This window comes from Pan paniscus, chromosome 11 (genome assembly GCF_029289425.2).
Source record: "Pan paniscus chromosome 11, NHGRI_mPanPan1-v2.0_pri, whole genome shotgun sequence".
NCBI lineage: Eukaryota > Metazoa > Chordata > Mammalia > Primates > Hominidae > Pan > Pan paniscus.
Window position 1 is genome coordinate 45,184,287 of NC_073260.2, and position 14,229 is coordinate 45,198,515.

A 14,229-nucleotide genomic window follows, 5' to 3' on the forward strand; every position below is an offset into this window, starting at 1 on the left:
AGTGGAGCCTTCCATTCCACCATCTTGCTCCACCTCCCACCCCCATGTTTTAAATGACAGTGTGTATGAATGTACTTCTAAAAATGCCAAAAATACTGGGTTTTTTTTTTCCTGTTATAAAGAAGAAGATTCTGAAGTTTTTTTTTAATTCCAATTGATTACAAGAAGATAAGGAAAAACTAAACTTGAGGACATTTAACACTATAGCAATTAAAGTTATCTTACTAATGCAAAGATTGTTTATTAGATGTAACAGAATAATACGCTCAAAAACATACCAAAGTCTTTGCAAAATGAGTTATACTCTTTTTCTAAGAATTTGATAAAAAGTGGTATTTTTAAGTTACTTTCTATTTGCTTCTTCTCAAAATGAAGTAACAGGAACCAGATTTAGCCCTTCACCTTAATCAACATTTAAAAGGACAAAATATATGAAACATTTGAAGACATTTGACATCAGACAATGAAGAGCAGTGGAAATCATGGAGGTGAGCCCTTGAACTTCCCGCAGATGGAGAGAATTTCCAAGTCATAGCACAGAGAAGGGAAACTCAAGTGAAGCATGGAGTTCAACTTGAGGAGATGGAACTGGGAATCTGAGGAGGCGTATGCATCTAGAGTTCACAGGGCAGAGTACAGAAAGGGAGAGAGAGCACCAGAGATGTGCAGAGAGTCCTCTTCCTCAGGTATTAGTTAAGTGCTGACCAGCATGTACATGTGAGGAAACTCCTCAAAATTAGGGGTAAAAAACACTAGAAAGGGTTAGAGGGCAATACTGTGAGCTCAAAAAGAACAGGAATAATGTCTGTTCCCACGAGACAGAGTGGAAATGCTAATTCACATGGCATCAAGTCATGTACTCAGAAGGGTTTTGCCTCAATAGTGGGGCAAAAATTAACCTAAATGCTTCTCTGGTCTCACCTAACAGAGCTCAAATCCAAGCCTAGAAAGGACTGAATTGTTCCCAAGTAACTTAACTGCATCCCAGATAAAAAGCTCAAGAATATTTAAAAGAATACAAAACTATCCAGCATCCAATAAGGCAAAATTGGGGACTTTTTTTTTTTCTATTCTTAGACCTGCTTCCATCCTACGACCCTGGATTTTAGAATTCCAATTAAAAAAATGCTAGCATGCAAAGAATATATTCCCCAAAATGAAGAGAAAAGTCAACCAATAGAAATTACACAGAAGATACAATTAAAAGGTAAGGACACAAGCTGGGCACAGTGGCATGCGTCTGTAGTTGCAGCTACTTAGGAGGCTGCTTAAAACGATTGGGACGATTGCTTAAACCTAGGGGTTCCAGACCATCCTGGGCAAGACCCTAGCAAGACTCTGTCTAAAAAAAAAAAACCAAGATAAGAGCACTAAAACATTTATTATAACTACAACTTCAAGAAGCTACAGGAAACACTTCAAGAAGGGTTTTTCTATACATCATGCCATACTGGATGGTATGATGATTAATTTTACATGTCAACTTGGCTAGGCTATAATGACCAATTATTTGGTAGTAGTCTAGATACTACCATGTAGATATCTTACATGTGTAATTAACATTTTCAGTCAGTTGACTTTAAGGGAGATTACATTCCATAATGTGGGAGGGTTTCATCTAATCAGTTGAAGGCCTTAACGGCAAAATCTGAGGTTTCCAGAGAAGGAATTCTGCCTTAAGACTCTAACAGAAATCCTCCCTGATGTTTTAGCCTGCTGTCCTGCCCCGTGAATTTTAGACTCAAGATTGCAATATCAACTCTTACCTGAATTTTCAGCCTGCCTGCCCTACAGATTTCAGACTTGCCAGCCCCTGCAATTGCATGAGCCAATCCCTTAAATAAATCAGTCTCTCCCTCCCACTTGATAAACACTTGATAAACAGATCAATAGATAGAATATATATGTATATATACACACACACATATATATATACAGATACATACATCCTATTAGTTTTTTCCTATCCTATTACTTTTTTCTTTGTATATCCTATATATACATATATCCTACTCACTCTCTCTCTCTCTCTCTCTATATATATATCCTATTAGTTCTATTTCTCTGGAGGACTTTGACTGACACAGTTGGTATTGCAGCAGACTGGACATTTCAGGGGAAAAAGAAGTTAGCCTGAAGACATGGAAGGGGAAACTATTCAAAGTAAAAGAGGGATAAAAAATACTCAAATGAAAATTATGTGATGAAAATTATAAGCCAACAGATTAAAGCATCTCAGTGAAGCCCATGCAAAGGAAACATGAAAATAACAACACCAAGGTACAACTGCTTAAAAGCAGCTATAAAGAAACTTGTTTTAAAAAGCCAGAAAGAGGAGACATATTATGTACAAATGAACAAAGATAACAGCAGATTTCATTCAATAAAAAATGCGGCCGGGCACAGTGGCTCACGCCTGTAATCCCAGCACTTTGGGAGGCCGAGGCAGGTGGACCATAAGGTCAGGAGTACAAGACCAGCCTGACCAACATGGTGAAACACTGTCTCTACCAAAAATACAAAAATTAGCCGGGAGTGGTGGTGCGCACCTGTAATCCCAGATACTCAGGAGGCTGAGGCAGGAGAATCGTTTGAACCCAGGAGGCAGAGGTTGCTGTGAGCCAAGATCGCACCATTGCACTCCAGCCTGGGTGACAGAGTGAGACTCCATCTCAAAAAAAAAAAAAAAAAAAAAAAAAAAAAAAGCAAGGTAAAAGGAGCAACATCTTTAAAGCACTGAAAAAAAAAGCCAATGTATCAACTTAGAATTTTTTACCCAGTGAAAAAACAGGATGTCCTTCAATCAAAAGGAAAAGGATACTAGATGGAAATAGGGATCTACACAGAGAAATGAAAAATGCTAGAAAGAATATGTAAAAGCTGTGTTTCTATTTAAATAGCTTTAATACATAATAAACTGTTTAAAGTAATAAGAAGGTATTGTGATGTTTATGATATATATAGAAGTGAAATGCGTAACTATGATAACACAAAGGCCAGGGCTGAAATGGAAGCACATTGTTGTAAGGTTCTACTTTGTGTAAATAGTATAATACCACCAAAGGTAAATTGTGGTAAATTAAAGATGTGTAATATAAACTCAAAGATATAACTGAAATAACACAACCAACATATACCCAATGAACCAACAAAGGACAAATGAAATCATTAAAAATACTCAATTCAAAAGAGGGCAGGGAAAAGAAGAATAATGAGCAGATCGATGGGTGGGCGCGGTGGCTCACGCCTGTAATCCCAGCACTTTGGAAGGCTGAGGTGGGGAAATCACCTGAGATCAGGAGTTCGAGACCAGCCTGGCCAACATGGTGAAACCCAGTCTCTACTAAAAATACAAAAATTAGCCGGGCGTGGTGGCACACGCCTGTAATCCCAGCTACTTGGGAGGCTGAGGCAGGAGAATCACTTGAACCTAGGAGGCGGAGTTTGCAGTGAGCACCACTGCACTCTAGTTTGGGTGACAGAGCAAGACTCTGTCTCAAAAACAAGCAAACAAAACAAATAAACAAAGGGAAGTTGCACATTTCCAGTTCACTCACAGTGGTCAATCTTTGGATCCACGTTTCAGCCAACCAACCAAACTGTTAGAGCCCTTTCTAAGTCCCTGAGCTGAAACATTAAGTGTAGAATCTCTGCTTAGTGGGCTCATATTAATGAATTCAACCTGATCCAACTTTATGTTCCTTCCCCCGTTACCCCACACCCTTAATATTGATTCCTAAACATGTTCCCTGGTTTCTGCTTGTTTAAACTAGAAAATCAAGCAGTTCTTTTGGAATATAGTATACCTTTTCATGGGTCACACTTTGTACCTCTTCTTCAGGGACCTGCTGGGACTTCAGTCTAGGTATAGGTTTAGAAATGAAAAGGGGTGGTGCGTATGGGTCTTGAGAAAAACCAGCAGTGTCTTGCAAGACAACTGCCTCAGGGTAGGCCATGATCATTTCCTCAGGCAATGCAAAGTTAATCCCCTCAGGCAGAGGTGGAAAGATGAATATCACTGCAGGTTTGGAGGCCAGCTCCTCTGGGGTTGGGGAGAACTCTTCCACTGGCAAAAAGATTCATCAGAGTTTGGAGGCTCAATGTCTCTAGCCTTATTAAAGTCATCCAAGTTTACAGAACCCCATTCTTCTCCAATGTCCTTACTTTAAGAGTAGACACCTATGCGGCTTGGAGTTCAACTTGTGTTGTAATTCAGCCAATCATAGAATGAGGTTCTGCATTTGATTTTTCAGCAATTTCAGCCCTGTGCCTATAGGAGATAAGGCTCTCCTTCAGGGTATGCTTAGAAACTCTTGGATCATTTATGCAGCACTTGACCTGGGAATTCAAATCCCTGAGTTTGTCTTTTTCTTTCACCACTTTGTCCAGTGACATTAGCATTAGCCAACTACATCATTATATTCTTTAGTTTTCCAAAAATGTTTGAAAGTATCATATACAAAGTCACTTATCTCCTTGCTTCTTATAAGTGGCTGATTGGGAGTATCCAAAGCAGATATTTTGTGTATCTATATGAACATGCCATGGATTATCTAGTTTATACCATGGATTATCAGTGCTCTCTTTTTACTACTGGAAATAGAATTATTAACATCTTTAAATCAATTCATACTAGACAGCCAATTCCAGAACCAATTCAGAAAACTCATCTTAAAAATTCTGTTCCACTAGAACCACTCTCAGCACTAAAATCTGTATTAGGGTTCTCCAGAGAAACAGAGCCAATTTTATATATACATATATAAAACAGATAAAAGAAAATTTATTTTAGGAATTGGTTCACATGGTTATGAAAGCTCAAAGGTCCCATGACCTACTATGGGACCTACAGCTTGTAGCTGGAGAACCAGGAAAGCCAGTGGTATAATTCAGTCTGAGTCTGAAGGCTGATAATATAAGTACTGGCCTGAACCTGATGGCCCAAGAATCAGGGGCATCAATATCTGAGGGCAGGAGAAGACAGACATCCAAGCTCAGAGAGAAAGAATTCACCCTTCCTATCACGAGGTCAAGAGATCGATACCATCCTGGCCAACATGGTGAAACCCCATCTCTACTAAAATACAAAAATTAGCTGGGGATGGTGGCAGGCACCTATACTCCCAGCTACTCGGGAGGCTGAGGCAGGAGAATCGCTTGAACCCAGGAGGCAGAGCTTGCAGTGAGCCAAGATTGCGCTACTGCACTCCAGCCTGGGTGACAGTTCTACTTTTATGTTTTATTTGGGCCCTGAGTGGATTGGATGCAGCCCACATTGGTGAGGGTGATTTTTTTCACTCAGTCTACTGATTCAAATGCTAATCTTTTTCAGAAACACCCTCACAGACACAGCCATTAATAATGTCTTACCCCCTATCTAGGTATCCCCTAGCCTACTTAAGTTGACAAATAAAATTAACCATCACAATAAAGTTACCTTCTCCTCCTAGTTTGTTGTTGAATATTTTCATCTTGAAGATATAAATCTTCAAGTGGAATAGAACCACTTAAATGTTGTCAAATGCTCTTTCTGAATATTAAGATAATCCTGTGGGGTTTGTTCTTTGTTCCACCAATATGATGCATTATATTGATTTTTGGATGTTAAATTAATCTTGAATTTCTGGGATAAATTCCACTTGAATGTGGTATTTAGCCCTTTTTTATGTTGTTAGATTTAGTTTGCTAGTTTTTAATTGAGGGATTTGCACCTATTTCATAAGAGATATTGACTTGTTTTTTCGTGATGGCTTTTTCTGATTTTAATATTGAAGCAATATTTGCTTCAAAGACTGAGTTGGAAAGAGTTTTCTCCTCTTTTGTTTCTTAGAAGAATTTGCGAAGAATTGCTATGGATTCATCTTTTTTTTTTTTTTGAGACAGATTCTTACTGTCACCCAGGCTGGAGTAGAGTGGCACAATCTCGGCTCACTGCAACTTCTGCCTTCTGGGTTCAAGTGATTCTCCTGCCTCAGCCTCCCAAGTAGCTGGGATTGCAGGCTCCTGCCACCGTGCCCGGCTAATTTTTGTATTTTTAGTAGAGACGAGGTTTCACCATCTTGGTCAGGCTGGTCTTGAACTCCTTACCTCGTGATCCACCTGCCTCAGCCTCCCAAAGTGCTGGGATTACAGGCGTGAGCCACCATGCCGGGCCTGAATTCATCTTTAAGTGTTTGGTAGAATTTACCAGTGAAGGCATCTGGGACTGAACTTATCTTTGTAGGTAGTGTTTTCATTATTAATTCTATCTATTTTCTTGTTATACGTTGATATGGTTTGGATGTTTGTCCCCTTAGATCTCAAGTTGAAATGTGATTCCAAATGTTGGAGGTGGGGGCTAGTGGGAGGTGAGTAGATCACGGGGGCAGATCCCTCAAGAATGGTTTAGGCCAGGGGTGGTGGCTCATGCCTATAATACCAGCACTTTGGGAGGCCGAGGCAGGAGAATTGCTCTAGGCCAGGAGTCCAAGACCAGCCTGGACAACATAGTGGGACCCCATCTCTTCAAAAAAGTTTAAATTTAGCCAGATGTAGTGGTGTGTGTCTATGGTCCCAGCTACTTGGGAGGCTGAGGTGGGAGGGTTGCTTGAGCCCAGGAGGTCAAGGCTGCAGTTAGCAGTGATCACACCACTGTACTCCAGCTTGGGTGACAGAGCAAGACCTTGTCCCAAAATAACCATAGAGCACCTGATTCTGTCGCTGTTCGGGGCGCCACTTGTAGCCTGCACGGACCTAGGAGGACTGAACAAAGCGGGGGTGAACATGAGAATAAAAGACAAGAGACAAAAGAATCTATTTGGAAGAAGGGGTCAGGGGGCACCTTGCCTCTAGTGGACAAGGGCCCTGAGCTTTACACAGCCCTCCGTATTTATTAGGCAAAAGAGACAGCAGGAAAGGTGGGGGTGATTTTTGGGTAATTGTCAGCCAGCTTTGGTTCACAGCAGGCTTGTGAGACTGCATCCTTTGAACAATAGGCACTAATTTTCTCAGTAGGTAACTGCAAGGAACCCCGTGCCAGGGAGTGATGTCTCTCAGCAAACCTTTTGGTGGCAGGGCAGTGTGAGTTTGCCCACATCCTGCATTCATGATAAACAATCTGCTGTTTGATCATATAGCCTCCAGCAAAATGCTGAGTTGGTCACGTCTCACGGGCCTTCGGCTCCCTGCAATAATGATGATGATGATGATGATGATGATGATGATCAAAGAATGGCTTAGCTCCATCCCCTTGGTGATAAGTGAGTTGCTGCTCTGAGTTCATGCAAGATTTGGTTGTGTGGTGGCATCATTCTCCCTCTCTCTTTCTCCTGCTCTTGCCATGTGACATACTTGCTCTCCCTTTGGCTTCACAATGATTGTAAGCTTTCTGAGGCCTCATCAGAAGCCAAGCATATGCTGGTGCCATGCCTGTATACCCTGAAGAAACATGAGCCAATTAAACTTCTTTTCTTTATAAATTACCCAGCCTCAGATATTCCTCTGTAACAACACAAGAACGGCCTGATACTTTGGTATGTTCAGATTTTCTATTTCTTCCTTAGTCAGATTCAGTAATTTGTATCATTCTAAGAATGTGTTCATTTCATCTAAGTTGTCTAATTTGTTGGCAAACAGTTTTATAGTATTTCCTTTTAATCATTTTTATTTCCCTAAGGTAGGTAGTAATGTCCCCTTTGTCATTATTGATTTTAGTTTCGTCTTTTTTGTTTGTTCAGTCTAGCTACATGTTTGTCAATTTCATTGATCTTTTCAAATAAACTACTTAGACTGCATTTCTTTTCTTTATTTTTACTATCACTATTTTAATGATTTTAACTCTACACTTTATTATTTCCTTCCTTCTCCTTGCTTTTCATTTGCTCTTCTTTTTCCAGTGTCTTACTGTGAAAGATTAGGTTATTCATTTGGTATGTTTCTTCTTTTTTTTTTTTTTTTTTTTGTTTTTTTGAGATGGAGTCTCGCTCTGTGGCCCAGGCTGGAGCGCAGGGGCGCAATCTCGGCTCACTGCAAGCTCTGCCTCCCAGGTTCACGCCATTCTCCTGCCTCAGCCTCCTGAGTAGTTGGGACTACAGGAGCCCGCCACTGCACCCAGCTAATTTTTGGTATTTTTAGTAAAGATGGGGTTTCTCCGTGTTAGCCAGGATGGTCTCGATGTCCTGACCTCGTGATCCGCCCGCCTTGGCCTCCCAAAGTGCTGGGATTACAGGCATTAGCCACCGTGTGGCCGGTATCTTTCTTCATTTTTAAAGTAGGCATTTACAGCTATCAATTTCTATCTAAGGCTGGGTGCGGTGGCTCACCCATGTAATCCCTGGTCTTTGGGAGGCCGAGGCAGGCGGATCACCTGAGGTCAGGAGTTTGAGACCAGCCTGGCCAACATGGTGAAACTCCATCCGTACTAAAAATACAAAAAATTAGCTGGGCGTGGTGGCAGGCGCCTGTAGTTCCAGCTACTTGGGTGGCTGAGGCAGGAGAATCGCTTGAACCCGGGCGGCGGAGGTTGCAGTGAGCTGAGATGGCACTACTGCACTCCAGCCTGGGCAATAAGAGTGAAACTCCATCTCAAAAAAAAAAAAAAAAAAAGAATTCTATCTAAGCAGTGCTTTAGCTGCATCCCTTAAGTTTTGGTATGTTGTGGCTTCATTTTCATTTCTTTCACCCATTGGTTAAAAATGTATTTTTAAATTTCTATATATTTGTGAATTTCCACATTTTCATTGTTATTAATTTATAATTTTACTTAATTGTGGTCAAAGACATACTTTGTCTTGTTTTAATCTTTTTGACTTATTGAGGCTTGTTTGATTACTTTACATGTGGTCTATCCCAAAAAATGTTCCATGTGCTTTTGAGAAGAATGTGTATTTTTCCATCGTTAAAGATGGAGTGTTCTGTTAGAACTACTTGGGAGTTACATCATCTATTGTTGATATTCTGCCTATTTGTTCTGGTGTGTTCAGCTGAGGTAGAGCTTCCACCCTAGGAGTGGGTGTTGAGTGGGGTAAGGTCTCAGTCTCACCAGGAATTATAGTCTCTTCAACTTGGAATGAAAGAGGATGATGAATGCTGGAAACCTATCCCTCCTGTGATATGCCATATCCCCTGATTAGGAGCTGAAGGAGAGGGGTCCCTGTCTTCATGGCCACAACTACCCAGATTGGAGCTTCTAAAAAATCTGAGCTGGGGGTAGGGGATGGAGAGAGTGTGCCACGGTTTAAGTGCCACAGACTCTAGCTGCTGTAACCATGACTTTCTTGAATAAATATTTCTTGATTTGCTGTATGCCCTTAGGAGCAACTTCCAGTTAAACCATTAAAAAACCATAAAAAAAAAAGTTATATTAGCCAGGCGCAGTGGCTCACGGCTGTAATCCCAGCACTTTGGGAAGGCTGAGGCAGGTGCATCATCTGAGGTCAGGAGTTCAAGGCTAGCCTGGCCAACATGGCAAAACCCCATCTCTAGTAAAATAAAAAAATTAGCTGGGCGTGGTGGCGCGTGCCTGTAATCCATCTCAAAAAATAAATAAAATAGTTATATCTTGCCAGTTTCCTGAATATTGTTTTACCAGTCCCAGTGATGTGTAGAAACTTCATTTACCTTTACATCCTTTTACCCTCCCTTATTTATTTATTTATTTATTTATTTATTTATTTATTGAGAGGAGTTTCGCTTTGTCCCCCAGGCTGGAGTGCAATGGTGTGATCTCGGTTCACTGCAACCTCCACCTCCCAGGTTCAAGTGATTCTTCTGCCTCAGCCTCCCAAGTTGCTGGGATTACAGGCGCCTGCCACCACGGTAGGCTAATATTTGTAGTTTTTAGTAGAGACAGGGTTTCATCATGTTGGCCAGGCTGGTCTCCAACTCCTGACCTCAGGTGATTCGCCTGCCTTGGCCTCCCAAAATGCTGTGACTACAGGTGTAAGCCACCGTGCCCGCCCTACCCGCCCTCATTTATAATTGTCTTAAATATTGCCTTTGTATACATTGAGAACCACATTGGACAGTGATATAATTTTTGCTTCAATAAAGTTATTCAGAAAATTTAAGAGTTCACTGCATTTACCTATATTTTTCTCTTCATATTGTTCATTCCTTCTTCCTGATGTTCCAAGACTCTTTGTTTTATTTTTCTGTTTAGAGAACTTCTTTTAGCCATTCTTTCAGGGTATATCTGCTGGTGACAAATTTACTTTTAATTCCTTTAAGAATGTCTTGGGGCCAGGTGCGGTGCTCGCGCCTGTAATTCCAGCACTTTGGGAGGCAGAGGTGGGTGGATCACTTGAGGTCAGGAGTTTGAGACCAGCCTGGCCAACATGGTGAAACCCCATCTCTACTAAAAATACAAAAATTAGCTGGGCGTGGTGGTTCATGCCTGTAATCCCAGCTACTCAGGAGGCTGAGGCAGGAGAATAGCTTGAACCCAGGATGTGGAGGTTGCGGTGAGCTGAGAGAGTGTCACTGCACCCCAGCCTGGGCATTAGAGTGAGACTCTGTCCTAAAAAAAAAAGAATGTCTTGAACACTCCAAACGAGGATATTCTTCTCTGGATATAGGCTTCTGGGTTAACATGTCTTTTCTTTTCTTTCTTTTTTTTTGAGATGGAGTTTCACTCTTGTTGCCTAGGCTGGAGTGCAATGGCACGATCTCAGCTCACTGCAACCTCTGCCTCCTGGGTTCAAGTGATTCTTCTGCTTCAGGATTGAAAATCCAGGTTCCCCACTCAGCCTTTGTTGACACCAGAGGAAAGGGGCTCTTCATTACTGCTAGGTGGGACAGGAGTTCAGGTTCCCCTCTAGGCCTCTGCTAATATCACCCTGGCTGGTAGGCACCAGGGTGTCTTAATACTGCTCCCCATGTGGTTTCCACTAACACCATAGTGGTGTGGCTTCATTATTGCTAGGTAATGGTGAAAGTCCTGAATCTTCACTAGGTCTCCTCTGGCACCCATGTGTGGGAATGTGAGTGCCTTGTTAAGCCCAAATAGGGCTGGAAGTCTAGATTCCATAGATAGTCTCCATTGACACTGTGGAAGGAGGAGGGATAAGGATCATAAGGATAAAAGTCTCAGCTCCCCACTCAGCTTACTCTGACTTGATCAATGTGCCTCATTAAAACCTGGCAAGGGTGGTAGAATTCTAGGCTTCCCACGCAGCCATCTGTGGGGTGGGCCTGGGACTGAACTTTTTCTGCAGTGTTTGGGGTGGATAAATAAATATCTAAATTTTATCTCTTGCTAGGTTGCTTCTTTCCTGATCTTTTGACTAGACAGTCAGTCTTTCCTAGGTCTTTATTTTTGCCTGTGCTCACTGGCATTATTGTGTTGCAGGCTTCTCTAGCACCCAGTTTGGGATATACAAGGCAAAAAGAAAACCAAGGGAGCTTCCATGTTCTTCCTCAGGTCTCCATGTACCTAATCAGTCAGGTTTCATCCCTCCATCTTTCACGGACTTATCTTTGCTTTTATCTGTACTGAATGGGAGAAATAGGGAAAACTATGTCTATTCCATCTTTTCAGAAGTAGAAATCCCTCTCTAGTTTTAAAGTATAATTCTCTTAAGTATTTCCTCTACATACATTAAACACCATATCATGTGTCAAAATTTTTATATCAAATATGATGTAAGAAATTCATGAAGGGAATGAGAGTCCTTCATATTTATTCCTATTTTTACCCATTCCATTGTTCTTTTTCCAAAGTTCCAAGCCTCTTTGTGCTTTTTATTTCCTATTTTGACATTTTAAGCCATTTTAAAAGGTAGGCCTGCTAACAACAAATACTCTTTGTTTTCATTTGTCTGAGAAATAAAATTCTTTATTTTCTACTCATTCCTGAGGATATTCTTGCTAGATGTAGATTTCACCGACAATCCTTTTCACAACTTGAAGAATGTTATGCCATTTCCTTCTAACATGCATGGTTGCAGATGAGAAATCTGCTGTCATTTTAATTGCTTTTCCCCTATAGGTAAGGTGTCCTTTCTCTCACATGCTACTTTCAGGATTTTTTTCTTTGTGTTTAGTTTTTGTTTTTGTTTTTTTCAATATGGAAGTCTTCATGAATTTGTGTGTCATCCTTGCACAGGGGTCATGCTAATCTTCTCTGTTGCCCAGGCTGGAGTGCAGTGGCGCAACCTCGGCTCACTGCAACCTCCTCCTCCCAGGTTCAAGCTATACTCCTGCCTCAGCCTCCCTAGTAGCTGGGATTACAGGCACACACCACCACACCCAGCTAATTTTTGTATTTTTAGTAGAGACAGGGTTTCATCATGTTGGCCAGGCTGGTCTTGAACTCCTGATCTCAGGTGATCTGCCTGCCTCGGCCTCCCAAAGTGCTGAGATTACAGGCGTGAACCACTGTGCCCAGCCTGAAGCAAGCATATCTTTGTGTTTTGTTTTTAGAAGGTTAATTATAATGTGTACTGGCATGGATTTCTTTTGGCGTATCCTATTTATGTTAGCTCAACTTCTTGAATCTGTAGGTTTATAACTTTAGCCAACTTTGGGAAAATTTCAGCCATTATTTCCCTGAATATTTTTCAGTCTCATACTCTTTCTTTTCTCTTTCTGGGACTCTGATGATATAAATGTTTCATCTGTTGGTATTGCCTCATAGGACCCTGAGGCTCCATTCCTTCTTTCCTAGTCTGTTTCTCTATGTTGTTAAGATTGTGTAGTTGCTAGGTATCTGTCACTGAGTTCATTTATTTTTCTTTTTTCTTTTTTTGAGATGGAGTGTCACTCTGTCCCCCAGGCTGGAGTGCAATGGTGCAATCTCAGCTCACTGCAATCTCCACCTCCCGGGTTCAAGTGATTCTCCTGCCCCAGCCTCCCAAGCAGCTGGGATTACAAGCATGTGCCACCATGCCCGGCTAATTTTTGTGTTTTTAGTAGAGACGGGGTTTCGCCGTGTTGGCCAGGCTGGTCTCAAACTCCTGACCTCAAGCGATCCACCCACCTCAGCCTCCCAAAGTGCTAGGACTACAGGTGTGAGACACCGCACCCAACCTGAGTTCATTATTTAGTACTCCAGTCATGTTTAATTAACTATTCTGCCCATCAGTGAGTTGCTAATTTCAGTTATTGTTTTTACAGTTCAGTAATTTCCCTTTGGTTCTTTTTAATATTCCCAGTTTTCTGCTGAGATTTTCTATTGTTTCCATTTGTTTCAAAGAATTCACAATTATTTATTGGAGCATTTTTATGATTGCTGCTTTTTTGATAGCCTGTGAACTTCAATATCTGATTCATCACTGTTTGTATCTGTTGATAATGATTATTTTTTCTCATGAAAGTTGTAATTGTCCTGGTTCTTGGTATTATGTGTGATTTTTAAAATTATATTTTGGATATTTGGAATATTATAATGTGAGACTTTACATTCTAAAAAATATTATTTTTTAACAGCAGTCCCCTTGCTTAGGTATAGCACACAGGTCTTGGTGGGAGTGAATGTTTAGCTCCCTGATAAGCCTGGCTGACACCAACCTGCAGAAGTAGAGTACTAATTTATACTGCCTCTTTCACATGCTTAGGGTAGAAGTTCAGCTCCACTCTCAGCCCTACTGACACCTTTCCAGAAAAAGCAGAGCACTAACTTACATTCATTGTCTCTGAGTAAATGTATAAGTTCAGCTTCTCACTGGAACCCACTGACACTGAGGGAAGGGAAAGTGGAGTCCGACTAGCTTCAATCTATACCATTTCATTCAATCTCACTGCTATCAGATAAGGATGGAGGATCCTTTCTCCACAGACATTCCTATACACTAATAACAGTCAAGCTGAGAGCCAAATCAGGAATGCAATCCTATTCACAATTTCCACAAAAATAATAAAATACCTAGGAATACAGCTAATCAGGGAGCTGAAAGATCTCTACAAAGAGAACTACAAAACACTGCTCAAAGAACTCAGAGATGACACAAACAAATGAAAAATATTCCATGCTCATGGATAAGAAGAATCAATATCATAAAAATGGCCATACTGCCCAAAGCAATTTATAGATTCAATGCTATTCTTATTAAACTACAATATAGATTATTTACAGAACTAGAAAAGACTATTTTAAAACTCATATGGAAGCATAAAAGAACCCAAACAGCCAAGGCAATCCTAAGCAAAACGAACAAAGCTGGAGGCATCACGCTACCCAACTTCAAACTATACTACACAGCTACAGTAAACAAAACAGCATGGTACTGGTACAAAAACAGACATATAGACCAA

General features: G+C 41.0%; 1 pseudogene; it reads right to left on the reverse strand.

Annotated features, from left to right (window-relative positions):
- Positions 1-12,037: 12,037 nt before the first annotated feature.
- LOC112440871 (U6 spliceosomal RNA) lies at positions 12,038-12,107 on the reverse strand (annotated as a pseudogene).
- Between the last annotated feature and the right edge of the window lie 2,122 nt (positions 12,108-14,229).